The sequence below is a fragment of the Lissotriton vulgaris genome, chromosome 9, assembly GCF_964263255.1.
Source record: "Lissotriton vulgaris chromosome 9, aLisVul1.2, whole genome shotgun sequence".
Taxonomy (NCBI): Eukaryota; Metazoa; Chordata; class Amphibia; order Caudata; family Salamandridae; genus Lissotriton; species Lissotriton vulgaris.
The window spans coordinates 981,859,604-981,886,874 of record NC_141697.1 but is presented as its reverse complement, the minus strand read 5'-3'; positions in this window follow the sequence as shown (position 1 = coordinate 981,886,874).

Here is a 27,271-nt window from a genome sequence, read left to right as displayed (position 1 = left end):
CTTCGAAGTGTGGAATTTTGGAACTTTAAAAAATTCCTCTAAAATCAGACGAACTACGAATTCCGATTTACTCACCTGTTATCAGGAGAGACCTGAGTGCTGCATCTTTCAGCCCACTACTGATCCTGAAAAGTAATTCTAACCATACTTACAGTAACTTGTATTTCCTTCCATAGGATTCTATTGTGTGGTTTTAACCAGAAAAGTTTCTGCCTATGTTTGAAACTTAAAAATATTCCTCTAAAATCAGCTGAACTACGAATTACGATTTACTCACCTGTTATCAGGCGAGACCTCAGCGCTGCATCTTTCAGCCCACTACTGATCCTGTAAAGTAATTCTAACCACACTTACAGTAACTTGAACTTCCTTCCATAGGCTAACATTGACTCGTTTCACTTGGAAATTCTTCTAAGTGTGGAGTTTTGGAACTTTAAAATCAGCCGAACTATGAATTCTGATTTACTCACCTGTTATCAGGAGGGACCTCAGCGCTGCATCTTTCAGCCCACTACTGATCCTGTAAAGTAATTCTAACCATACTTACAGTAACTTGAACTTCCTTCCGTAGGCTAACATTGACTCGTTTCACTTGGAAATTCTTCGAAGTGTGGAATTTTGGAACTTTAAAAAATTCCTCTAAAATCAGACGAACTACGAATTCCAATTTACTCACCTGTTATCAGGAGAGACTTATGAGTGCTGCATCTTTCAGCCACCTACTGATCCTGAAAAGTAATTCTAAACATACTTACAGTAACTTGTATTTCCTTCCATAGGATTCTATTGTGTGGTTTTCACCAGAAAAGTTTCTGTCTATGTCTGAAACTTAAAAATATTCCTCTAAAATCAGCCGAACTACGAATTACGATTTACTCACCTGTTATCAGGCGAGACCTCAGCGCTGCATCTTTCAGCCCACTACTGATCCTGTAAAGTAATTCTAACCATACTTACAGTAACTTGAACTTCCTTCCATAGGCTAACATTGACTCGTTTCACTTGGAAATTCTTCTAAGTGTGGAGTTTTGGAACTTTAAAATCAGCCGAACTATGAATTCTGATTTACTCACCTGTTATCAGGAGGGACCTCAGCGCTGCATCTTTCAGCCCACTACTGATCCTGTAAAGTAATTCTAACCATACTTACAGTAACTTGAACTTCCTTCCGTAGGCTAACATTGACTCGTTTCACTTGGAAATTCTTCTAAGTGTGAAGGTTTGGAACTTTAAAAAATTCCTCTAAAATCAGTCGAACTATTAACTCTGATTTACTCACCTGTTATCAGGAGAGACCTCAGCGCTGCATCTTTCAGCCCATTACTGATCCTGAAACATAATTCTAACTGTACTTACAGTAACTGGAAATTCCGTCCATAGGCTAACATTGACTGGTTTCACTTGGAAATTCTTCGAAGTGTGAAATTTTGGAACTTTAAAAAATTACTCGAAAATCAGCCGAACTATGAATTCCGATTTACTCACCTGTTATCAGGAGAGACCTCAGCGCTGCATCTTTCAGCCCACTACTGATCCTGTAAAGTAATTCTAACCATACTTACAGTAACTTGAACTTCCTTCTGTAGGCTAACATTGACTTGTTTCACTTGGAAATTCTTCTAAGTGTGAAGGTTTGGAACTTTAAAAAATTCTTCTAAAATCAGTCGAACTATTAACTCTGATTTACTCACCTGTTATCAGGAGAGACCTCAGCGCTGCATCTTTCAGCCCATTACTGATCCTGGAACATAATTCTAACTGTACTTACAGTAACTGGAAATTCCTTCCATAGGCTAACATTGACTGGTTTCACTTGGAAATTCTTCGAAGTGTGAAATTTTGGAACTTTAAAAAATTACTCGAAAATCAGCCGAACTATGAATTCTGATTTACTCACCTGTTATCAGGAGAGACCTCAGCGCTGCATCTTTCAGCCCACTACTGATCCTGTAAAGTAATTCTAACCATACTTACAGTAACTTGAACTTCCGTCTGTAGGCTAACATTGACTCGTTTCACTTGGAAATTCTTCTAAGTGTGAAGGTTTGGAACTTTAAAAAATTCCTCTAAAATCAGTCGAACTATTAACTCTGATTTACTCACCTGTTATCAGGAGAGACCTCAGCGCTGCATCTTTCAGCCCATTACTGATCCTGAAACATAATTCTAACTGTACTTACAGTAACTTGAAATTCCTTCCATAGGCTAACATTGACTGGTTTCACTTGGAAATTCTTCGAAGTGTGGAATTTTGGAACTTTAAAAAATTCCTCTAAAATCAGACGAACTACGAATTCCGATTTACTCACCTGTTATCAGGAGAGACCTGAGTGCTGCATCTTTCAGCCCACTACTGATCCTGAAAAGTAATTCTAAACATACTTACAGTAACTTGTATTTCCTTCCATAGGATTCTATTGTGTGGTTTTCACCAGAAAAGTTTCTGTCTATGTCTGAAACTTAAAAATATTCCTCTAAAATCAGCCGAACTACGAATTACGATTTACTCACCTGTTATCAGGCGAGAACTCAGCGCTGCATCTTTCAGCCCACTACTGATCCTGTAAAGTAATTCTAACCATACTTACAGTAACTTGAACTTCCTTCCATAGGCTAACATTGACTCGTTTCACTTGGAAATTCTTCTAAGTGTGGAGTTTTGGAACTTTAAAATCAGCCGAACTATGAATTCTGATTTACTCACCTGTTATCAGGAGGGACCTCAGCGCTGCATCTTTCAGCCCACTACTGATCCTGTAAAGTAATTCTAACCATACTTACAGTAAATTGAACTTCCTTCCGTAGGCTAACATTGACTCGTTTCACTTGGAAATTCTTCTAAGTGTGAAGGTTTGGAACTTTAAAAAATTCCTCTAAAATCAGTCGAACTATTAACTCTGATTTACTCCCCTGTTATCAGGAGAGACCTCAGCGCTGCATCTTTCAGCCCATTACTGATCCTGAAACATAATTCTAACTGTACTTACAGTAACTGGAAATTCCGTCCATAGGCTAACATTGACTGGTTTCACTTGGAAATTCTTCGAAGTGTGAAATTTTGGAACTTTAAAAAATTACTCGAAAATCAGCCGAACTATGAATTCCGATTTACTCACCTGTTATCAGGAGAGACCTCAGCGCTGCATCTTTCAGCCCACTACTGATCCTGTAAAGTAATTCTAACCATACTTACAGTAACTTGAACTTCCTTCTGTAGGCTAACATTGACTCGTTTCACTTGGAAATTCTTCTAAGTGTGAAGGTTTGGAACTTTAAAAAATTCTTCTAAAATCAGTCGAACTATTAACTCTGATTTACTCACCTGTTATCAGGAGAGACCTCAGCGCTGCATCTTTCAGCCCATTACTGATCCTGAAACATAATTCTAACTGTACTTACAGTAACTTGAAATTCCTTCCATAGGCTAACATTGACTGGTTTCACTTGGAAATTCTTCGAAGTGTGGAATTTTGGAACTTTAAAAAATTCCTCTAAAATCAGACGAACTACGAATTCCGATTTACTCACCTGTTATCAGGAGAGACCTGAGTGCTGCATCTTTCAGCCCACTACTGATCCTGAAAAGTAATTCTAAACATACTTACAGTAACTTGTATTTCCTTCCATAGGATTCTATTGTGTGGTTTTCACCAGAAAAGTTTCTGTCTATGCCTGAAACTTAAAAATATTCCTCTAAAATCAGCCGAACTACGAATTACGATTTACTCACCTGTTATCAGGCGAGACCTCAGCGCTGCATCTTTCAGCCCACTACTGATCCTGTAAAGTAATTCTAACCATACTTACAGTAACTTGAACTTCCTTCCATAGGCTAACATTGACTCGTTTCACTTGGAAATTCTTCTAAGTGTGGAGTTTTGGAACTTTAAAAAATTACTCTAAAATCAGCCGAACTATGGATTCTGATTTACTCACCTGTTATCAGGAGGGACCTCAGCGCTGCATCTTTCAGCCCACTACTGATCCTGTAAAGTAATTCTAACCATACTTACAGTAACTTGAACTTCCTTCCGTAGGCTAACATTGACTCGTTTCACTCGGAAATTCTTCTAAGTGTGAAGGTTTGGAACTTTAAAAAATTCCTCTAAAATCAGTCGAACTATTAACTCTGATTTACTCACCTGTTATCAGGAGAGACCTCAGCGCTGCATCTTTCAGCCCATTACTGATCCTGAAACATAATTCTAACTGTACTTACAGTAACTGGAAATTCCTTCCATAGGCTAACATTGACTGGTTTCACTTGGAAATTCTTCGAAGTGTGAAATTTTGGAACTTTAAAAAATTACTCGAAAATCAGCCGAACTATGAATTCTGATTTACTCACCTGTTATCAGGAGAGACCTCAGCGCTGCATCTTTCAGCACACTACTGATCCTGTAAAGTAATTCTAACCATACTTACAGTAACTTGAACTTCCGTCTGTAGGCTAACATTGACTCGTTTCACTTGGAAATTCTTCTAAGTGTGAAGGTTTGGAACTTTAAAAAATTCCTCTAAAATCAGTCGAACTATTAACTCTGATTTACTCACCTGTTATCAGGAGAGACCTCAGCGCTGCATCTTTCAGCCCATTACTGATCCTGAAACATAATTCTAACTGTACTTACAGTAACTTGAAATTCCTTCCCTAGGCTAACATTGACTGGTTTCACTTGGAAATTCTTCGAAGTGTGGAATTTTGGAACTTTAAAAAATTCCTCTAAAATCAGACGAACTACGAATTCCGATTTACTCACCTGTTATCAGGAGAGACCTGAGTGCTGCATCTTTCAGCCCACTACTGATCCTGAAAAGTAATTCTAACCATACTTACAGTAACTTGTATTTCCTTCCATAGGATTCTATTGTGTGGTTTTAACCAGAAAAGTTTCTGCCTATGTTTGAAACTTAAAAATATTCCTCTAAAATCAGCTGAACTACGAATTACGATTTACTCACCTGTTATCAGGCGAGACCTCAGCGCTGCATCTTTCAGCCCACTACTGATCCTGTAAAGTAATTCTAACCACACTTACAGTAACTTGAACTTCCTTCCATAGGCTAACATTGACTCGTTTCACTTGGAAATTCTTCTAAGTGTGGAGTTTTGGAACTTTAAAATCAGCCGAACTATGAATTCTGATTTACTCACCTGTTATCAGGAGGGACCTCAGCGCTGCATCTTTCAGCCCACTACTGATCCTGTAAAGTAATTCTAACCATACTTACAGTAACTTGAACTTCCTTCCGTAGGCTAACATTGACTCGTTTCACTTGGAAATTCTTCGAAGTGTGGAATTTTGGAACTTTAAAAAATTCCTCTAAAATCAGACGAACTACGAATTCCAATTTACTCACCTGTTATCAGGAGAGACTTATGAGTGCTGCATCTTTCAGCCACCTACTGATCCTGAAAAGTAATTCTAAACATACTTACAGTAACTTGTATTTCCTTCCATAGGATTCTATTGTGTGGTTTTCACCAGAAAAGTTTCTGTCTATGTCTGAAACTTAAAAATATTCCTCTAAAATCAGCCGAACTACGAATTACGATTTACTCACCTGTTATCAGGCGAGACCTCAGCGCTGCATCTTTCAGCCCACTACTGATCCTGTAAAGTAATTCTAACCATACTTACAGTAACTTGAACTTCCTTCCATAGGCTAACATTGACTCGTTTCACTTGGAAATTCTTCTAAGTGTGGAGTTTTGGAACTTTAAAATCAGCCGAACTATGAATTCTGATTTACTCACCTGTTATCAGGAGGGACCTCAGCGCTGCATCTTTCAGCCCACTACTGATCCTGTAAAGTAATTCTAACCATACTTACAGTAACTTGAACTTCCTTCCGTAGGCTAACATTGACTCGTTTCACTTGGAAATTCTTCTAAGTGTGAAGGTTTGGAACTTTAAAAAATTCCTCTAAAATCAGTCGAACTATTAACTCTGATTTACTCACCTGTTATCAGGAGAGACCTCAGCGCTGCATCTTTCAGCCCATTACTGATCCTGAAACATAATTCTAACTGTACTTACAGTAACTGGAAATTCCGTCCATAGGCTAACATTGACTGGTTTCACTTGGAAATTCTTCGAAGTGTGAAATTTTGGAACTTTAAAAAATTACTCGAAAATCAGCCGAACTATGAATTCCGATTTACTCACCTGTTATCAGGAGAGACCTCAGCGCTGCATCTTTCAGCCCACTACTGATCCTGTAAAGTAATTCTAACCATACTTACAGTAACTTGAACTTCCTTCTGTAGGCTAACATTGACTCGTTTCACTTGGAAATTCTTCTAAGTGTGAAGGTTTGGAACTTTAAAAAATTCTTCTAAAATCAGTCGAACTATTAACTCTGATTTACTCACCTGTTATCAGGAGAGACCTCAGCGCTGCATCTTTCAGCCCATTACTGATCCTGGAACATAATTCTAACTGTACTTACAGTAACTGGAAATTCCTTCCATAGGCTAACATTGACTGGTTTCACTTGGAAATTCTTCGAAGTGTGAAATTTTGGAACTTTAAAAAATTACTCGAAAATCAGCCGAACTATGAATTCTGATTTACTCACCTGTTATCAGGAGAGACCTCAGCGCTGCATCTTTCAGCCCACTACTGATCCTGTAAAGTAATTCTAACCATACTTACAGTAACTTGAACTTCCGTCTGTAGGCTAACATTGACTCGTTTCACTTGGAAATTCTTCTAAGTGTGAAGGTTTGGAACTTTAAAAAATTCCTCTAAAATCAGTCGAACTATTAACTCTGATTTACTCACCTGTTATCAGGAGAGACCTCAGCGCTGCATCTTTCAGCCCATTACTGATCCTGAAACATAATTCTAACTGTACTTACAGTAACTTGAAATTCCTTCCATAGGCTAACATTGACTGGTTTCACTTGGAAATTCTTCGAAGTGTGGAATTTTGGAACTTTAAAAAATTCCTCTAAAATCAGACGAACTACGAATTCCGATTTACTCACCTGTTATCAGGAGAGACCTGAGTGCTGCATCTTTCAGCCCACTACTGATCCTGAAAAGTAATTCTAAACATACTTACAGTAACTTGTATTTCCTTCCATAGGATTCTATTGTGTGGTTTTCACCAGAAAAGTTTCTGTCTATGTCTGAAACTTAAAAATATTCCTCTAAAATCAGCCGAACTACGAATTACGATTTACTCACCTGTTATCAGGCGAGAACTCAGCGCTGCATCTTTCAGCCCACTACTGATCCTGTAAAGTAATTCTAACCATACTTACAGTAACTTGAACTTCCTTCCATAGGCTAACATTGACTCGTTTCACTTGGAAATTCTTCTAAGTGTGGAGTTTTGGAACTTTAAAATCAGCCGAACTATGAATTCTGATTTACTCACCTGTTATCAGGAGGGACCTCAGCGCTGCATCTTTCAGCCCACTACTGATCCTGTAAAGTAATTCTAACCATACTTACAGTAAATTGAACTTCCTTCCGTAGGCTAACATTGACTCGTTTCACTTGGAAATTCTTCTAAGTGTGAAGGTTTGGAACTTTAAAAAATTCCTCTAAAATCAGTCGAACTATTAACTCTGATTTACTCCCCTGTTATCAGGAGAGACCTCAGCGCTGCATCTTTCAGCCCATTACTGATCCTGAAACATAATTCTAACTGTACTTACAGTAACTGGAAATTCCGTCCATAGGCTAACATTGACTGGTTTCACTTGGAAATTCTTCGAAGTGTGAAATTTTGGAACTTTAAAAAATTACTCGAAAATCAGCCGAACTATGAATTCCGATTTACTCACCTGTTATCAGGAGAGACCTCAGCGCTGCATCTTTCAGCCCACTACTGATCCTGTAAAGTAATTCTAACCATACTTACAGTAACTTGAACTTCCTTCTGTAGGCTAACATTGACTCGTTTCACTTGGAAATTCTTCTAAGTGTGAAGGTTTGGAACTTTAAAAAATTCTTCTAAAATCAGTCGAACTATTAACTCTGATTTACTCACCTGTTATCAGGAGAGACCTCAGCGCTGCATCTTTCAGCCCATTACTGATCCTGAAACATAATTCTAACTGTACTTACAGTAACTTGAAATTCCTTCCATAGGCTAACATTGACTGGTTTCACTTGGAAATTCTTCGAAGTGTGGAATTTTGGAACTTTAAAAAATTCCTCTAAAATCAGACGAACTACGAATTCCGATTTACTCACCTGTTATCAGGAGAGACCTGAGTGCTGCATCTTTCAGCCCACTACTGATCCTGAAAAGTAATTCTAACCATACTTACAGTAACTTGTATTTCCTTCCATAGGATTCTATTGTGTGGTTTTCACCAGAAAAGTTTCTGTCTATGTTTGAAACTTAAAAATATTCCTCTAAAATCAGCTGAACTACGAATTACGATTTACTCACCTGTTATCAGGCGAGACCTCAGCGCTGCATCTTTCAGCCCACTACTTATCCTGTAAAGTAATTCTAACCACACTTACAGTAACTTGAACTTCCTTCCATAGGCTAACATTGACTCGTTTCACTTGGAAATTCTTCTAAGTGTGGAGTTTTGGAACTTTAAAAAATTACTCTAAAATCAGCCGAACTATGGATTCTGATTTACTCACCTGTTATCAGGAGGGACCTCAGCGCTGCATCTTTCAGCCCACTACTGATCCTGTAAAGTAATTCTAACCATACTTACAGTAACTTGAACTTCCTTCCGTAGGCTAACATTGACTCGTTTCACTCGGAAATTCTTCTAAGTGTGAAGGTTTGGAACTTTAAAAAATTCCTCTAAAATCAGTCGAACTATTAACTCTGATTTACTCACCTGTTATCAGGAGAGACCTCAGCGCTGCATCTTTCAGCCCATTACTGATCCTGAAACATAATTCTAACTGTACTTACAGTAACTGGAAATTCCTTCCATAGGCTAACATTGACTGGTTTCACTTGGAAATTCTTCGAAGTGTGAAATTTTGGAACTTTAAAAAATTACTCGAAAATCAGCCGAACTATGAATTCTGATTTACTCACCTGTTATCAGGAGAGACCTCAGCGCTGCATCTTTCAGCACACTACTGATCCTGTAAAGTAATTCTAACCATACTTACAGTAACTTGAACTTCCGTCTGTAGGCTAACATTGACTCGTTTCACTTGGAAATTCTTCTAAGTGTGAAGGTTTGGAACTTTAAAAAATTCCTCTAAAATCAGTCGAACTATTAACTCTGATTTACTCACCTGTTATCAGGAGAGACCTCAGCGCTGCATCTTTCAGCCCATTACTGATCCTGAAACATAATTCTAACTGTACTTACAGTAACTTGAAATTCCTTCCATAGGCTAACATTGACTGGTTTCACTTGGAAATTCTTCGAAGTGTGGAATTTTGGAACTTTAAAAAATTCCTCTAAAATCAGACGAACTACGAATTCCGATTTACTCACCTGTTATCAGGAGAGACCTGAGTGCTGCATCTTTCAGCCCACTACTGATCCTGAAAAGTAATTCTAACCATACTTACAGTAACTTGTATTTCCTTCCATAGGATTCTATTGTGTGGTTTTAACCAGAAAAGTTTCTGCCTATGTTTGAAACTTAAAAATATTCCTCTAAAATCAGCTGAACTACGAATTACGATTTACTCACCTGTTATCAGGCGAGACCTCAGCGCTGCATCTTTCAGCCCACTACTGATCCTGTAAAGTAATTCTAACCACACTTACAGTAACTTGAACTTCCTTCCATAGGCTAACATTGACTCGTTTCACTTGGAAATTCTTCTAAGTGTGGAGTTTTGGAACTTTAAAATCAGCCGAACTATGAATTCTGATTTACTCACCTGTTATCAGGAGGGACCTCAGCACTGCATCTTTCAGCCCACTACTGATCCTGTAAAGTAATTCTAACCATACTTACAGTAACTTGAACTTCCTTCCGTAGGCTAACATTGACTCGTTTCACTTGGAAATTCTTCGAAGTGTGGAATTTTGGAACTTTAAAAAATTCCTCTAAAATCAGACGAACTACGAATTCCGATTTACTCACCTGTTATCAGGAGAGACTTATGAGTGCTGCATCTTTCAGCCACCTACTGATCCTGAAAAGTAATTCTAAACATACTTACAGTAACTTGTATTTCCTTCCATAGGATTCTATTGTGTGGTTTTCACCAGAAAAGTTTCTGTCTATGTCTGAAACTTAAAAATATTCCTCTAAAATCAGCCGAACTACGAATTACGATTTACTCACCTGTTATCAGGCGAGACCTCAGCGCTGCATCTTTCAGCCCACTACTGATCCTGTAAAGTAATTCTAACCATACTTACAGTAACTTGAACTTCCTTCCATAGGCTAACATTGACTCGTTTCACTTGGAAATTCTTCTAAGTGTGGAGTTTTGGAACTTTAAAATCAGCCGAACTATGAATTCTGATTTACTCACCTGTTATCAGGAGGGACCTCAGCGCTGCATCTTTCAGCCCACTACTGATCCTGTAAAGTAATTCTAACCATACTTACAGTAACTTGAACTTCCTTCCGTAGGCTAACATTGACTCGTTTCACTTGGAAATTCTTCTAAGTGTGAAGGTTTGGAACTTTAAAAAATTCCTCTAAAATCAGTCGAACTATTAACTCTGATTTACTCACCTGTTATCAGGAGAGACCTCAGCGCTGCATCTTTCAGCCCATTACTGATCCTGAAACATAATTCTAACTGTACTTACAGTAACTGGAAATTCCGTCCATAGGCTAACATTGACTGGTTTCACTTGGAAATTCTTCGAAGTGTGAAATTTTGGAACTTTAAAAAATTACTCGAAAATCAGCCGAACTATGAATTCCGATTTACTCACCTGTTATCAGGAGAGACCTCAGCGCTGCATCTTTCAGCCCACTACTGATCCTGTAAAGTAATTCTAACCATACTTACAGTAACTTGAACTTCCTTCTGTAGGCTAACATTGACTCGTTTCACTTGGAAATTCTTCTAAGTGTGAAGGTTTGGAACTTTAAAAAATTCTTCTAAAATCAGTCGAACTATTAACTCTGATTTACTCACCTGTTATCAGGAGAGACCTCAGCGCTGCATCTTTCAGCCCATTACTGATCCTGGAACATAATTCTAACTGTACTTACAGTAACTGGAAATTCCTTCCATAGGCTAACATTGACTGGTTTCACTTGGAAATTCTTCGAAGTGTGAAATTTTGGAACTTTAAAAAATTACTCGAAAATCAGCCGAACTATGAATTCTGATTTACTCACCTGTTATCAGGAGAGACCTCAGCGCTGCATCTTTCAGCCCACTACTGATCCTGTAAAGTAATTCTAACCATACTTACAGTAACTGGAAAGGGGCGACCACTCGGTCCCCCCGAACGTATGGCAGAGTGCCTCGATCCCCCCGGGAAGCCATTTTTGGGCGGGAGGCGCGTCTCGGCTGGTATGCCCGAAGCGGCGTAGCCGGGGCGCGGCTTTTCCCGCCCTAGAGTGGGCTGGCCTAGACACCGACGTAGCCAGCCCCGCCCTAGGGGCAGGCAGGGGCGGGTCCTCGCCCGCCCTGAAGATGGATAAAAAGAGACGCAAGACTAGAAGACGTCCTCTTGTTCTTGTGCTCCGAAGCTGCACCTCCTCGCTACTCGTGAGCTCGGGACAGAACGAAGAGCCAATTTTGAGCGTTTTGATCTTTTCTCTTTGTCTTTTAGATACTTCGTCGGAGAGATGCCCAAGAAAGGCGCAAAGAGAATGACGACCGACCAGATGGTGCGGGCTCTTTGCAAAGAGGTGTCCGACATAAAGAAACGGTTGGCGGAGCGAGACGGGGAGGAGGGTTCGGGCTCTGCGCCGGCTGAAGGTAGACCAAAGAGGCCGAGAAGGGTTCCAGCCGGGGGAGACGTTCCGGTTCCCTCTGCCCCGCTCGAGGCGCCGACCCCAGTACCGAGGGAGGGGAATCCAATCCCCGTTGTCGTCACCCCGACATCCAAGGAAGACATGCCCCCCGAGCTGGCAGCACAGCTAGCAGCTTGGTTGGGGGATAGTAGTGATGGCGCCACGGCCGCCGAGGCACAGGCACTGATCAAAGGGCTTCGTAAGAAGAGAGATGCAGCTAAAGTGGCTGCGCCGTTGGCAGAAGCTGCGTCCGGTGCAGGTAAGCGGCCATTGCCGATTGCAAGGGACGAGTCAGCACCCTCTCGTAGAGAGAGATTGGGTCAACATGTGCCTTTAGCTATAAAGGAAAAGATTTGGGCTGGGGAATACGTGAATATTTTCGCCTTGCTTGTTGATCATTATGAGGTGGAGAATGTTAGAAGTCAAAAGGACCTAATGCATCCGAGTGTTTGGCGCGCAAAAATGGCCGCCTTTAAGATAAATGAGAATATTGGCAACTGGGGCAATGCGTGGGGAATTTTTACATCAATTCTGGGGGAACGTAGGCCCGAGTTGCTTCCTGAGCTTCCCATTTATCAATCAAGAATTATGGGTTACTCGACAGCGTATCAAGGTAACCATTGGTTTTGTTATGACAATCTGTTCAGAAAAGAAAAGGAACATAACAAAGGTTTGACTTGGGATTGTTACGATTCGGTAACATGGGATAAGATGAAAGAATCAGGAATGTTAAAGATGCCATTGGTTGGGAGCAATGTTGTAGATTACTCCCGCCAAAACGTGGGGTCGCCCTTTCGACCAAGTACGAGCACCGACGATCAGTCGAGGCCCGCAGGTAATACAGGGAGGAAGGGTTTCTGCTTTAATTTCAACAAAGGGAAATGTACCAGACCTCCGGGAACGTGTAAATTCAAACATGAGTGTAGTACGTGTGGGTCGTCCCATCCTGAGTCAGCGTGCAGAGCCAGAACGGGTGAGAACGGGGGTAAGGGAGGCGCCAAACAGGTCTAAACTAGTCCGAGGGGCGCCTTTACCAACCCCGATTGATACCTTGGCAATGATTCCCTGGCTCAGTGAATACCCGGATCGTACTTCTGCTGGGGTGCTGCGGAACGGTTTTTCACATGGTTTCCGCATCCCGGTAGGGGACTTTCAGGGTGTAGGGTTTTGCAAAAATCAACTTTCTGTGTTACAACATACGTCTGTGGTGCAAGAAAAAATTCTGAAAGAGGTTAGCCGGGGACGGGTCGCTGGCCCGTTTAGTGTACCCCCGGTACCGGATTTTGTATGTTCTCCGTTAGGGGTGGTCCCCAAGAAGGACCCAGGTGAGTTTCGTTTGATCCATAACTTGTCGGCTCCACACGGCCTTTCGGTGAATGACGCAATTGATCCAGAGGTTTGTTCAGTGCGATACGCATCGTTTGATGAGGCAGTAGCCATCTTGAATCGCCTGGGGCCCGGGACGTTGATGGCGAAATCAGATATCGAGTCAGCGTTCCGGTTGCTCCCGGTACACCCAGACGATCAGCGTCTTTTGGGATTCGGGTTCCAGGGGTCAATTTACATGGATAGGTGTATGCCGATGGGATGCTTTATATCATGTGCTTATTTTGAGCAATTCAGTACTTTCCTGCAATGGGTGTTCACGAAGAAAACGGGTTTCCGAAATGTAATGCACTACCTTGACGACTTTTTGTTCCTTGGTCCCGCCGGAAATCCCGAATGTGCTCAGGCCTTAGCAGAATTCTGTGGGTTGATGGGTCATTTTGGCGTGCCATTGGCACCGGGTAAAACTATGGGTCCCACGACTTGCCTCGAGTTTTTGGGGATCGAGTTGGACTCAAGGGAGGGGTGTTTCCGTTTGCCAGATAGCAAAGTGTTAAAATTCAGGGCAACCCTCCAAGTATGTTTGAATGCATCTAAGGTTTACACTGCATCAGTTGCAACAATTAGTGGGAAAGTTGAACTTTGCCTTGAGGGTGATCCCAATGGCTCGCCCTTTTTCCCGCTCAATTGCCCGGGCGATGGTTGGCCTAAAAGAGGGTCATCATCGCACGAGATTATCGGCTGAGGTCCGCCAGGACATGCGGATTTGGTTAGCATTTTTGGCGGACTTCAATGGCCGAGTCGTCTGGAAAAAGCCAGCCGTGTCCTCAGAAGAGCTTGGGCTATGGACAGATTCAGCAGGAAGCATAGGCTTTGGCGCCATCTTCGGCACAAAGTGGTCTGCTCAAAGGTGGCCCCTATGGTGGCACGAGAAGGGGCTAACGAGTAATATTGCTTTCCTTGAACTATTTCCCATTCTGGTGGCCCTGACAACCTGGCCAGAAGGGTTCAGAGATCATTCTGTCATGTTCTGGTCCGACAATATGACCGTAGTAGAATGCATCAATAGTCAGGCAGCCCATTGTAAATTAATTTTGAGGCTGCTCAAAGAAATTGTCCTACTGTGTATGCAACTGAACGTGGTATTCAGAGCAAGACATGTCCCAGGGGTGAAGAATCAGGCTACTGATGCACTGTCTCGTTTTCACATGCAGGCTTTCTCGGGTTTCCTTCCGTCAGCGGACCCGGAGCCGGCACCCTTCCCCGAAGCTCTCTGGTCTCTCGGTGCCCCGAACTTCGTCACCTCGTGGGAGAGAGTCTAGCACCCAGGACAAGGAAGGCATATGAAGGGGCGTTCCAGGCCTATTTAGCCTTTTTGGGGGCAGAGAGAGGGGGACTTTGGGGGCAGGAAGAGTGGGTTGTACTTTTTCTGTTGTCCTTACGTAAGGCTGGGAAGTCGGTGGCTACCGCCCAAAGGCATCGTGCCGCCATTTCTTTTGTTGCCAGGGCCCATGGCATCCTGGACCCAACAGCGTCTTTTACAGTTCAGAAAGCGCTGCGTGGGTGGCAACGACTGGAGGGTCGCAGGGTAGACGTAAGACGACCGATAGGTTTAGACAGATTGTCCCAGTTACTGGCCACACTCCCTAACACGTGCTCGTCCCCTTTCGAAACCTGTTTGTTCCGGACTGCATTTACGCTGGCATTTCACGGGGCTATGAGAGTTAGTGAGCTAGTTGCAAGGAACAAACAGGATGTGACGGGGGGCTTGTGCAGGGAACATGTTCAGATCAGGGGTGATGCGATGATTGTCTCCTTTCTCAGGTCCAAGACCGACCAAGATGGGAGAGGGGACTGCACGATCATTCGCAGAAACCCCGAGTCACCCATGTGTCCGGTACAGTGCTTAGAAGATTACCTAGCACGAAGGGTGGCATCATGGGGGGGGACATTGTTGAGGCATGCAGACGCTACCCCACTGACGAGGTTTCAGTTTCAGCGGGTGCTTGCAATGGCCATTGCCGCAGCGGGCTTGGACCCGGGCGAATTTGGGACCCATTCCTTTCGAATAGGGGCTGCCACTGAAGCTACAGCCAGGGGTCTTAATGTAGAACAAGTGAAACGTGTGGGGCGTTGGTCCTCCAATTGTTATAAGAGGTACGTGCGATTGCACATGTTGTGAAGCTGTAATCATGTACTCACGCTTCTTGTCTTTTGTTTGTTTGCAGTTGCGCAAGCCTACGCGGCAGGGCGAACTGTGCAGTCGACCCTACACCAGGCCAGCGGTCGCACGTCACCGGCTGTGAAGAAGGAGGTGTGGGTCGTGGGCCACTCATACGTGAGACGGGCCGCAGACGTATTCAAAGCAGGTGACATGATTCACGTACCTGGGGAATACGGGTACAGAGTGTCCTTCTACGGAAGGGGCGGTCTCTGTATTGACCAGTTTCAGGAATTTTTTGAGGGTTTGTTAGAGCGGATGAGGTCACCGCCGTCCATAGTCATAGTGCATTTAGGGGGCAATGATTTGGTCACCACCGGTAGACGACTTCTCCTGGAGGCTATGCTTTCCACAGTAAGTTGGTTGGCGAGGAAAGTTCCGGGGTGCATAATTGCGTGGTCTCACATGATCCCACGAAAAGTGTGACGGGGGGCTATCTCGATCCCTGCTTTGAATCATTCTGTTAAAAAATTGAATAATAAAGTGAGTAGGTTGTTCCGTTCCAAGACATTGCATTCGATCTCGCATAGTTGTATTGATGATGACAGTATGTATCTGGGGGATGGTGTGCATTTGTCGAGGGTGGGGAATGAGTTACTCATAGGTGACTTCTTAGCTTGGTTAAAATCGTTAAAACATGACCTTTAGGTAGGAGTTTTTTGTGGGGGGTCCGGATAGCCGGTCAACTATCCGGACCTGTGGCGGTAAGGTCATGATCGGTGAGCACTAATTGGTAGATCCCTATGAGTGGGCGTCACCCAACACGGATGGGAGCGCTCGGGAGAGGTGGCCATTGGCCCCTCAGTGGGGAGGCGGTCCCGTCTAAGGGCGGGTCGCCGGAAGTAAAGGAAAGGCGGTCAAGGCCCCTTCCTTTGTAGGAGGGGTTACAGTCCCCTCCTGGGGGAATTTCCCGGGGCCAGTGTCATCTGCGACGGCAGATGCGGTAAGTTGTGTGGGGTGGGGGGAGGTCCACGATACCTTCTAGATACCACACACAAGTCTTCGAACGACCTTTAAATGGCGTCGAGTCTTAAGTGCCCCCGTCAAGTCAAGGGAAATTGTTTGTAGTTGCACTTGAGGTAAGCCTCTGTGCTGTCGCCCCTCCCAAGTGGGAGGGGTAAGTCTGGTTAGGGATCTTGACACCGGTTATGACCTTGCCGTTGGCCCTTAAACGTTAGGATGTACAATTTCAGTGTTTCTAGAGAATGTTTTTGTAGGATGCTAGTTCGGCTAGGAGAACCTCTGTATTAGAGAATAGGTTAAGGTTAGCCAAACATCGCAATGTGATAAGGAAATTGTACATAATATGAAACGTTTAATGTTTTAATTTTTTGTTTTAATAAATACGGCCGGGAGGGTCACTCCCTCCCACATCCAAAAACTTTAAGAACTGTTTCCGGTTTCCCTCTTTTGGGGATTGTGTTGAGAGGGGGTGGCGGGTATCTCAGCCATATGGAAAGGGGCGACCACTCGGTCCCCCCGAACGTATGGCAGAGTGCCTCGATCCCCCCGGGAAGCCATTTTTGGGCGGGAGGCGCGTCTCGGCTGGTATGCCCGAAGCGGCGTAGCCGGGGCGCGGCTTTTCCCGCCCTAGAGTGGGCTGGCCTAGACACCGACGTAGCCAGCCCCGCCCTAGGGGCAGGCAGGGGCGGGTCCTCGCCCGCCCTGAAGATGGATAAAAAGAGACGCAAGACTAGAAGACGTCCTCTTGTTCTTGTGCTCCGAAGCTGCACCTCCTCGCTACTCGTGAGCTCGGGACAGAACGAAGAGCCAATTTTGACCCACCCACCAGCCCCTGAAGACAGCAAGTCATCGTGCAATAAAGTGAATTTTATAAGTTTGTTTTCGTTTCGTTTACAGGCTGTGAAAGTATCAGTTTGTTGTTGTTCTTAATAAAGTATGGTGAATATTGTGTAAGTTGATACGATTAAAATGATTTGAGGTAGTGTTGCATTTTAAGCATGTTCTTTCGGTCGTAGCGACCAATGTTTTCTTAGGTTTGAGTAAGAATTGTCGTATTTATTTTTGGTAGGCGGTAAGGTCATGATCGGTGAGCACTAATTGGTAGATCCCTATGAGTGGGCGTCACCCAACACGGATGGGAGCGCTCGGGAGAGGTGGCCATTGGCCCCTCAGTGGGGAGGCGGTCCCGTCTAAGGGCGGGTCGCCGGAAGTAAAGGAAAGGCGGTCAAGGCCCCTTCCTTTGTAGGAGGGGTTACAGTCCCCTCCTGGGGGAATTTCCCGGGGCCAGTGTCATCTGCGACGGCAGATGCGGTAAGTTGTGTGGGGTGGGGGGAGGTCCACGATACCTTCTAGATACCACACACAAGTCTTCGAACGACCTTTAAATGGCGTCGAGTCTTAAGTGCCCCCGTCAAGTCAAGGGAAATTGTTTGTAGTTGCACTTGAGGTAAGCCTCTGTGCTGTCGCCCCTCCCAAGTGGGAGGGGTAAGTCTGGTTAGGGATCTTGACACCGGTTATGACCTTGCCGTTGGCCCTTAAACGTTAGGATGTACAATTTCAGTGTTTCTAGAGAATGTTTTTGTAGGATGCTAGTTCGGCTAGGAGAACCTCTGTATTAGAGAATAGGTTAAGGTTAGCCAAACATCGCAATGTGATAAGGAAATTGTACATAATATGAAACGTTTAATGTTTTAATTTTTTGTTTTAATAAATACGGCCGGGAGGGTCACTCCCTCCCACATCCAAAAACTTTAAGAACTGTTTCCGGTTTCCCTCTTTTGGGGATTGTGTTGAGAGGGGGTGGCGGGTATCTCAGCCATATTGAACTTCCGTCTGTAGGCTAACATTGACTCGTTTCACTTGGAAATTCTTCTAAGTGTGAAGGTTTGGAACTTTAAAAAATTCCTCTAAAATCAGTCGAACTATTAACTCTGATTTACTCACCTGTTATCAGGAGAGACCTCAGCGCTGCATCTTTCAGCCCATTACTGATCCTGAAACATAATTCTAACTGTACTTACAGTAACTTGAAATTCCTTCCATAGGCTAACATTGACTGGTTTCACTTGGAAATTCTTCGAAGTGTGGAATTTTGGAACTTTAAAAAATTCCTCTAAAATCAGACGAACTACGAATTCCGATTTACTCACCTGTTATCAGGAGAGACCTGAGTGCTGCATCTTTCAGCCCACTACTGATCCTGAAAAGTAATTCTAAACATACTTACAGTAACTTGTATTTCCTTCCATAGGATTCTATTGTGTGGTTTTCACCAGAAAAGTTTCTGTCTATGTCTGAAACTTAAAAATATTCCTCTAAAATCAGCCGAACTACGAATTACGATTTACTCACCTGTTATCAGGCGAGAACTCAGCGCTGCATCTTTCAGCCCACTACTGATCCTGTAAAGTAATTCTAACCATACTTACAGTAACTTGAACTTCCTTCCATAGGCTAACATTGACTCGTTTCACTTGGAAATTCTTCTAAGTGTGGAGTTTTGGAACTTTAAAATCAGCCGAACTATGAATTCTGATTTACTCACCTGTTATCAGGAGGGACCTCAGCGCTGCATCTTTCAGCCCACTACTGATCCTGTAAAGTAATTCTAACCATACTTACAGTAAATTGAACTTCCTTCCGTAGGCTAACATTGACTCGTTTCACTTGGAAATTCTTCTAAGTGTGAAGGTTTGGAACTTTAAAAAATTCCTCTAAAATCAGTCGAACTATTAACTCTGATTTACTCCCCTGTTATCAGGAGAGACCTCAGCGCTGCATCTTTCAGCCCATTACTGATCCTGAAACATAATTCTAACTGTACTTACAGTAACTGGAAATTCCGTCCATAGGCTAACATTGACTGGTTTCACTTGGAAATTCTTCGAAGTGTGAAATTTTGGAACTTTAAAAAATTACTCGAAAATCAGCCGAACTATGAATTCCGATTTACTCACCTGTTATCAGGAGAGACCTCAGCGCTGCATCTTTCAGCCCACTACTGATCCTGTAAAGTAATTCTAACCATACTTACAGTAACTTGAACTTCCTTCTGTAGGCTAACATTGACTCGTTTCACTTGGAAATTCTTCTAAGTGTGAAGGTTTGGAACTTTAAAAAATTCTTCTAAAATCAGTCGAACTATTAACTCTGATTTACTCACCTGTTATCAGGAGAGACCTCAGCGCTGCATCTTTCAGCCCATTACTGATCCTGAAACATAATTCTAACTGTACTTACAGTAACTTGAAATTCCTTCCATAGGCTAACATTGACTGGTTTCACTTGGAAATTCTTCGAAGTATGGAATTTTGGAACTTTAAAAAATTCCTCCAAAATCAGACGAACTACGAATTCCGATTTACTCACCTGTTATCAGGAAAGACCTGAGTGCTGCATCTTTCAGCCCACTACTGATCCTGAAAAGTAATTCTAACCATACTTACAGTAACTTGTATTTCCTTCCATAGGATTCTATTGTGTGGTTTTCACCAGAAAAGTTTCTGTCTATGTTTGAAACTTAAAAATATTCCTCGAAAATCAGCCGAACTACGAATTACGATTTACTCACCTGTTATCAGGCGAGACCTCAGCGCTGCATCTTTCAGCCCACTACTGATCCTGTAAAGTAATTCTAACCATACTTACAGTAACTTGAACTTCCTTCCATAGGCTAACATTGACTCGTTTCACTTGGAAATTCTTCTAAGTGTGGCGTTTTGGAACTTTAAAAAATTACTCTAAAATCAGCCGAACTATGAATTCTGATTTACTCACCTGTTATCAGGAGAGACCTCAGCGCTGCATCTTTCAGCCCACTACTGATCCTGTAAAGTAATTCTAACCATACTTACAGTAACTTGAACTTCCTTCCGTAGGCTAACATTGACTCGTTTCACTTGGAAATTCTTCTAAGTGTGAAGGTTTGCAACTTTAAAAAATTCCTCTAAAATCAGTCGAACTATTAACTCTGATTTACTCACCTGTTATCAGGAGAGACCTCAGCGCTGCATCTTTCAGCCCATTACTGATCCTGAAACATAATTCTAACTGTACTTACAGTAACTTGAAATTCCTTCCATAGGCTAACATTGACTGGTTTCACTTGGAAATTCTTCGAAGTGTGGAATTTTGGAACTTTAAAAAATTCCTCTAAAATCAGACGAACTACGAACTACGAATTCCGATTTACTTACCTGTTATCAGGAGAGACCTGAGTGCTGCATCTTTCAGCCCACTACTGATCCTGAAAAGTAATTCTAACCATACTTACAGTAACTTGTATTTCCTTCCATAGGATTCTATTGTGTGGTTTTCACCAGAAAAGTTTCTGTCTATGTTTGAAACTTAAAAATATTCCTCTAAAATCAGCTGAACTACGAATTACGATTTACTCACCTGTTATCAGGCGAGACCTCAGCGCTGCATCTTTCAGCCCACTACTTATCCTGTAAAGTAATTCTAACCACACTTACAGTAACTTGAACTTCCTTCCATAGGCTAACATTGACTCGTTTCACTTGGAAATTCTTCTAAGTGTGGAGTTTTGGAACTTTAAAAAATTACTCTAAAATCAGCCGAACTATGAATTCTGATTTACTCACCTGTTATCAGGAGAGACCTCAGCGCTGCATCTTTCAGCCCACTACTGATCCTGTAAAGTAATTCTAACCATACTTACAGTAACTTGAACTTCCTTCCGTAGGCTAACATTGACTCATTTCACTTGGAAATTCTTCTAAGTGTAAAGGTTTGGAACTTAAAAAAATTCCTCTAAAATCAGTCGAACTATCAACTCTGATTTACTCACCTGTTATCAGGAGAGACCTCAGCGCTGCATCTTTCAGCCCACTACTGATCCTGTAAAGTAATTCTAACCATACTTACAGTAACTTGAACTTCCTTCCGTAGGCTAACATTGACTCGTTTCACTTGGAAATTCTTCGAAGTGTGGAATTTTGGAACTTTAAAAAATTCCTCTAAAATCAGACGAACTACGAATTCCGATTTACTCACCTGTTATCAGGAGAGACTTATGAGTGCTGCATCTTTCAGCCACCTACTGATCCTGAAAAGTAATTCTAAACATACTTACAGTAACTTGTATTTCCTTCCATAGGATTCTATTGTGTGGTTTTCACCAGAAAAGTTTCTGTCTATGTCTGAAACTTAAAAATATTCCTCTAAAATCAGCCGAACTACGAATTACGATTTACTCACCTGTTATCAGGCGAGACCTCAGCGCTGCATCTTTCAGCCCACTACTGATCCTGTAAAGTAATTCTAACCATACTTACAGTAACTTGAACTTCCTTCCATAGGCTAACATTGACTCGTTTCACTTGGAAATTCTTCTAAGTGTGGAGTTTTGGAACTTTAAAATCAGCCGAACTATGAATTCTGATTTACTCACCTGTTATCAGGAGGGACCTCAGCGCTGCATCTTTCAGCCCACTACTGATCCTGTAAAGTAATTCTAACCATACTTACAGTAACTTGAACTTCCTTCCGTAGGCTAACATTGACTCGTTTCACTTGGAAATTCTTCTAAGTGTGAAGGTTTGGAACTTTAAAAAATTCCTCTAAAATCAGTCGAACTATTAACTCTGATTTACTCACCTGTTATCAGGAGAGACCTCAGCGCTGCATCTTTCAGCCCATTACTGATCCTGAAACATAATTCTAACTGTACTTACAGTAACTGGAAATTCCGTCCATAGGCTAACATTGACTGGTTTCACTTGGAAATTCTTCGAAGTGTGAAATTTTGGAACTTTAAAAAATTACTCGAAAATCAGCCGAACTATGAATTCCGATTTACTCACCTGTTATCAGGAGAGACCTCAGCGCTGCATCTTTCAGCCCACTACTGATCCTGTAAAGTAATTCTAACCATACTTACAGTAACTTGAACTTCCTTCTGTAGGCTAACATTGACTCGTTTCACTTGGAAATTCTTCTAAGTGTGAAGGTTTGGAACTTTAAAAAATTCTTCTAAAATCAGTCGAACTATTAACTCTGATTTACTCACCTGTTATCAGGAGAGACCTCAGCGCTGCATCTTTCAGCCCATTACTGATCCTGAAACATAATTCTAACTGTACTTACAGTAACTTGAAATTCCTTCCATAGGCTAACATTGACTGGTTTTACTTGGAAATTCTTCGAAGTGTGGAATTTTGGAACTTTAAAAAATTCCTCTAAAATCAGACGAACTACGAATTCCGATTTACTCACCTGTTATCAGGAGAGACCTGAGTGCTGCATCTTTCAGCCCACTACTGATCCTGAAAAGTAATTCTAACCATACTTACAGTAACTTGTATTTCCTTCCATAGGATTCTATTGTGTGGTTTTCACCAGAAAAGTTTCTGTCTATGTTTGAAACTTAAAAATATTCCTCTAAAATCAGCTGAACTACGAATTACGATTTACTCACCTGTTATCAGGCGAGACCTCAGCGCTGCATCTTTCAGCCCACTACTGATCCTGTAAAGTAATTCTAACCACACTTACAGTAACTTGAACTTCCTTCCATAGGCTAACATTGACTCGTTTCACTTGGAAATTCTTCTAAGTGTGGAGTTTTGGAACTTTAAAAAATTACTCTAAAATCAGCCGAACTATGAATTCTGATTTACTCACCTGTTATCAGGAGAGACCTCAGCGCTGCATCTTTCAGCCCACTACTGATCCTGTAAAGTAATTCTAACCATACTTACAGTAACTTGAACTTCCTTCCGTAGGCTAACATTGACTCGTTTCACTTGGAAATTCTTCTAAGTGTAAAGGTTTGGAACTTAAAAAAATTCCTCTAAAATCAGTCGAACTATTAACTCTGATTTACTCACCTGTTATCAGGAGAGACCTCAGCGCTGCATCTTTCAGCCCACTACTGATCCTGTAAAGTAATTCTAACCATACTTACAGTAACTTGAACTTCCTTCCGTAGGCTAACATTGACTCGTTTCACTTGGAAATTCTTCGAAGTGTGGAATTTTGGAACTTTAAAAAATTCCTCTAAAATCAGACGAACTACGAATTCCGATTTACTCACCTGTTATCAGGAGAGACCTGAGTGCTGCATCTTTCAGCCCATTACTGATCCTGAAACATAATTCTAACTGTACTTACAGTAACTTGAAATTCCTTCCATAGGCTAACATTGACTGGTTTCACTTGGAAATTCTTCGAAGTGTGGAATTTTGGAACTTTAAAAAATTCCTCTAAAATCAGACGAACTACGAATTCCGATTTACTCACCTGTTATCAGGAGAGACCTGAGTGCTGCATCTTTCAGCCCACTACTGATCCTGAAAAGTAATTCTAAACATACTTACAGTAACTTGTATTTCCTTCCATAGGATTCTATTGTGTGGTTTTCACCAGAAACGTTTCTGTCTATGCCTGAAACTTAAAAATATTCCTCTAAAATCTGCCGAACTACGAATTACGATTTACTCACCTGTTATCAGGCGAGACCTCAGCGCTGCATCTTTCAGCCCACTACTGATCCTGTAAAGTAATTCTAACCATACTTACAGTAACTTGAACTTCCTTCCATAGGCTAACATTGACTCGTTTCACTTGGAAATTCTTCTAAGTGTGGAGTTTTGGAACTTTAAAAAATTACTCTAAAATCAGCCGAACTATGGATTCTGATTTACTCACCTGTTATCAGGAGGGACCTCAGCGCTGCATTTTTCAGCCCACTACTGATCCTGTAAAGTAATTCTAACCATACTTACAGTAACTTGAACTTCCTTCCGTAGGCTAACATTGACTCGTTTCACTTGGAAATTCTTCTAAGTGTGAAGGTTTGGAACTTTAAAAAATTCCTCTAAAATCAGTCGAACTATTAACTCTGATTTACTCACCTGTTATCAGGAGAGACCTCAGCGCTGCATCTTTCAGCCCATTACTGATCCTGAAACATAATTCTAACTGTACTTACAGTAACTTGAAATTCCTTCCATAGGCTAACATTGACTGGTTTCACTTGGAAATTCTTCGAAGTGTGGAATTTTGGAACTTTAAAAAATTCCTCTAAAATCAGACGAACTACGAATTCCGATTTACTCACCTGTTCTCAGGAGAGACCTGAGTGCTGCATCATTCAGCCCACTACTGATCCTGAAAAGTAATTCTAAACATACTTACAGTAACTTGTATTTCCTTCCATAGGATTCTATTGTGTGGTTTTCACCAGAAAAGTTTCTGTCTATGTCTGAAACTTAAAAATATTCCTCTAAAATCAGCCGAACTACGGATTACGATTTACTCACCTGTTATCAGGCGAGACCTCAGCGCTGCATCTTTCAGCCCACTACTGATCCTGTAAAGTAATTCTAACCATACTTACAGTAACTTGAACTTCCTTCCGTAGGCTAACATTGACTCGTTTCACTTGGAAATTCTTCTAAGTGTGAAGGTTTGGAACTTTAAAAAATTCCTCTAAAATCAGTCGAACTATTAACTCTGATTTACTCACCTGTTATCAGGAGAGACCTCAGCGCTGCATCTTTCAGCCCATTACTGATCCTGGAACATAATTCTAACTGTACTTACAGTAACTGGAAATTCCTTCCATAGGCTAACATTGACTGGTTTCACTTGGAAATTCTTCGAAGTGTGAAATTTTGGAACTTTAAAAAATTACTCGAAAATCAGCCGAACTATGAATTCCGATTTACTCACCTGTTATCAGGAGAGACCTCAGCGCTGCATCTTTCAGCCCACTACTGATCCTGTAAAGTAATTCTAACCATACTTACAGTAACTTGAACTTCCGTCTGTAGGCTAACATTGACTCGTTTCACTTGGAAATTCTTCTAAGTGTGAAGGTTTGGAACTTTAAAAAATTCCTCTAAAATCAGTCGAACTATTAACTCTGATTTACTCACCTGTTATCAGGAGAGACCTCAGCGCTGCATCTTTCAGCCCATTACTGATCCTGAAACATAATTCTAACTGTACTTACAGTAACTTGAAATTCCTTCCATAGGCTAACATTGACTGGTTTCACTTGGAAATTCTTCGAAGTGTGGAATTTTGGAACTTTAAAAAATTCCTCTAAAATCAGACGAACTACGAATTCCGATTTACTCACCTGTTATCAGGAGAGACCTGAGTGCTGCATCTTTCAGCCCACTACTGATCCTGAAAAGTAATTCTAAACATACTTCCAGTAACTTGTATTTCCTTCCATAGGATTCTATTGTGTGGTTTTTACCAGAAAAGTTTCTGTCTATGTCTGAAACTTAAAAATATTCCTCTAAAATCAGCCGAACTACGAATTACGATTTACTCACCTGTTATCAGGCGAGACCACAGCGCTGCATCTTTCAGCCCACTACTGATCCTGTAAAGTAATTCTAACCATACTTACAGTAACTTGAACTTCCTTCCATAGGCTAACATTGACTCGTTTCACTTGGAAATTCTTCTAAGTGTGGAGTTTTTGAACTTTAAAATCAGCCGAACTATGAATTCTGATTTACTCACCTGTTATCAGGAGGGACCTCAGCGCTGCATTTTTCAGCCCACTACTGATCCTGTAAAGTAATTCTAACCATATTTACAGTAACTTGAACTTCCTTCCGTAGGCTAACATTGACTCGTTTCACTTGGAAATTCTTCTAAGTGTGAAGGTTTGGAACTTTAAAAAATTCCTCTAAAATCAGTCGAACTATTAACTCTGATTTACTCACCTGTTATCAGGAGAGACCTCAGCGCTGCATCTTTCAGCCCATTACTGATCCTGAAACATAATTCTAACTGTACTTACAGTAACTGGAAATTCCGTCCATAGGCTAACATTGACTGGTTTCACTTGGAAATTCTTCGAAGTGTGAAATTTTGGAACTTTAAAAAATTACTCGAAAATCAGCCGAACTTTGAATTCCGATTTACTCACCTGTTATCAGGAGAGACCTCAGCGCTGCATCTTTCAGCCCACTACTGATCCTGTAAAGTAATTCTAACCATACTTACAGTAACTTGAACTTCCTTCTGTAGGCTAACATTGACTCGTTTCACTTGGAAATTCTTCTAAGTGTGAAGGTTTGGAACTTTAAAAAATTCCTCTAAAATCAGACGAACTACGAATTCCGATTTACTCACCTGTTATCAGGAGAGACCTGAGTGCTGCATCTTTCAGCCCACTACTGATCCTGAAAAGTAATTCTAACCATACTTACAGTAACTTGTATTTCCTTCCATAGGATTCTATTGTGTGGTTTTCACCAGAAAAGTTTCTGTCTATGTTTGAAACTTAAAAATATTCCTCTAAAATCAGCTGAACTACGAATTACGATTTACTCACCTGTTATCAGGCGAGACCTCAGCGCTGCATCTTTCAGCCCACTACTGATCCTGTAAAGTAATTCTAACCACACTTACAGTAACTTGAACTTCCTTCCATAGGCTAACATTGACTCGTTTCACTTGGAAATTCTTCTAAGTGTGGAGTTTTGGAACTTAAAAAAATTACTCTAAAATCAGCCGAACTGTGAATTCTGATTTACTCACCTGTTATCAGGAGAGACCTCAGCGCTGCATCTTTCAGCCCACTACTGATCCTGTAAAGTAATTCTAACCATACTTACAGTAACTTGAACTTCCTTCCGTAGGCTAACATTGACTCGTTTCACTTGGAAATTCTTCTAAGTGTAAAGGTTTGGAACTTAAAAAAATTCCTCTAAAATCAGTAGAACTATTAACTCTGATTTACTCACCTGTTATCAGGAGAGACCTCAGTGCTGCATCTTTCAGCCCATTACTGATCCTGAAACATAATTCTAACTGTACTTACAGTAACTTGAAATTCCTTCCATAGGCTAACATTGACTGGTTTCACTTGGAAATTCTT